Here is a 2,580-nt window from a genome sequence, read left to right as displayed (position 1 = left end):
GTTGTGATCCAAGGCAATAAAGTGTGCTTAAGAACCCTGGACACCTCTATTGGGACTCTAGCAAAGCTGAGTCACAATCTGAAAGGTTCACCCAATTATGTGTCTGTGGCATGTATCCGGTGGTAATACTGGAAGACAGAGTGCTTTGGGCCACGGCCAAGACTCATAAAGCTGTGTTCAAGAATCATCATACTTAACTAGGAGAATAACACTATCTGGATTCTGAGTTCCTAAAGAAGCCAATCATTCTGAATTCCAAAGGATAAAGTGAAATGCCAAAACTATTCAGAGGCAAAAAGCTAAAGCCCCGCTCATCTAATTAATACTGATCTTCATAGATGTTTTTGGAGTTCATTGCAACTCTCTTCTTTTATCTTATTTGATCTTCAGTTGCTTGGGGACAAGCAACAATTTAAGTTTGGTGTTGTGATGAGCGGATAATTTACACGCTTTTTGCATTGTTTTTAGTATGTTTTGGTAGTTTAGTTGAGTTTTTATTATATTTTTATTAGTTTTTTAGTTAAAATTCACTTTTCTGGACTTTACTATGAGTTTGTGTGTTTTTCTGTGATTTCAGGTATTTTCTGGCTGAAATTGAGGGATCTGAGCAAAATCTATTCAGAGACTCAAAAGGACTGCAGATGCTGTTGGATTCTGACCTCCTGCACTCGAAGTGGATTTTCAGGAGCTACAGAAGCCCAATTGGCGCTCTCTCAACGACGTTGGAAAGTAGACATCCTGGGCTTTCCAGCAATATATGATAGTCCATACTTTGCCCAAGATTTGATGGCCCAAACCGGCGTTCAAAGTCACCTACAGAAATTCCAGCGTTAAACGCTGGAACTGGCACCTAAATGGGAGTTAAACGCCCAACTGGCACCAAAGCTGGTGTTTAACTCCAAGAAGAGTCTCTACACGAAAATGCTTCAATGCTCAGCCCAAGCACACACCAAGTGGGCCGGAAGTGGATTTTATGTCATTTACTCATCTCTGTACACCCTAGGCTACTAGTTTTCTATAAGTAGGACCTTTACTATGTATTAGAGAGCCTGTTGATCATGTTTTTTATGATTGAATCACTTTGGGAGGCTGGCCATTCGGCCACGCCTAGACCTTGTTCTTATGTATTTTCAACGGTGGAGTTTCTACACACCATAGATTAAGGTGTGGAGCTCTGCTGTACCTCGAGTTTAATGCAATTACTATTGTTCTTCTATTCAATTCCGCTTGTTCTTTATCCAAGATATCACTTGTTCTTCAACTTGATGAATGTGATGATCCGTGACACTCATCATCATTCTCACTCATGAACAAAGTGACTGACCACTCTTGTTCTACAAGCATACGAGGCTCTAGTGAATATCTCTTGGATTCCTGATACACGATGCATGGTTGATCGCCTGACAACCGAGTGCTCGCCTGACAAACGAGCCAGCCATTCCGTGAGATCAGAATCTTCGTGGTATAGGCGAGAACTGATGGCGGCATTCAAGAGAATCCGGAAGGTCTAACCTTGTCTGTGGTATTCTGAGTAGGATTCAATGATTGAATGACTGTGACGTGCTTCAAACCCTAGCAGGCGGGGCGTTAGTGACAGACGCAAAAGAATCGATGGATTTTATTCCGGCCTGACCGAGAACCGACAGCTGATTACCCCATGCTGTGACAGAGCATAGGCAAACGTTTTCACTGAGAGGATGGGAGGTAGCCACTGACAACGGTGAAACCCTTGCATAAGCTTGCCATGGAAAGGAGTAAGAAGGATTGGATGAAGACAGTAGGAAAGCAGAGAGACAAGGGAAGGCATCTTCATACGCTTATCTGAAGCTCTCACCAATGATATACATAAGTACCTCTATCTTTATCTTTATGCTTTATTCGTTTATCACTATACCCATTTGAGTCTGCCTGACTGAGATTTACAAGGTGACCATAGCTTGCTTCATACCAAGAATCTCCGTGGGATCGACCCTTACTCGCGTAAGGTATTACTTGGACGACCCAGTGCACTTGCTGGTTAGTTGTGCGAAGTTGTGTTTATGCCATGGTATTGAGCACCAAGTCTTTGGAGCCATTACCGGGGATTGTTCTGTGTATTAAAAAGTAGTGATCACAATTTCGTGCACCAAGTTTTTGGCGCCGTTGCCAGGGATTGTTCTGTGTATTAAAAAGTAGTGATCACAATTTCGTGCACCAAATGGCCAAGGTGAGGTTACGCTGATAAGTTCCTCTGGTGGAGCGGTGTGGAAGTTGGCATGCTTTTGACATGGCAAACATGTCCTTACAAATTCCGTGGCTTCTTTTTGTAGAGTTGGCCAACAGAATCCTGCCCGAAGTACTTTTTTGGCGAGTGCTTGCGCTCCGAGATGATTGCCACAAATGTCACTGTGTACTTCTTCTAGGATATCTTTAGTGTTGGAAGTCAGCACGCATTTTAGCAATGGTGTTAAAATCCCTCTTTTGTATAAAGTATTATTTATGATGGTGTAGTATTGTGCTTCCCGTTTTAACCTCTTTGCCTCTTTCTCATCTGTAGGGAGGACTTCTGTTGTGAGGTAATTAATTATGGGGGTCATCCAT

The sequence above is a fragment of the Arachis stenosperma genome, chromosome 5 (assembly GCF_014773155.1).
Source record: "Arachis stenosperma cultivar V10309 chromosome 5, arast.V10309.gnm1.PFL2, whole genome shotgun sequence".
Classification (NCBI taxonomy): domain Eukaryota; kingdom Viridiplantae; phylum Streptophyta; class Magnoliopsida; order Fabales; family Fabaceae; genus Arachis; species Arachis stenosperma.
Note: the sequence above shows the minus strand (reverse complement) of the source record.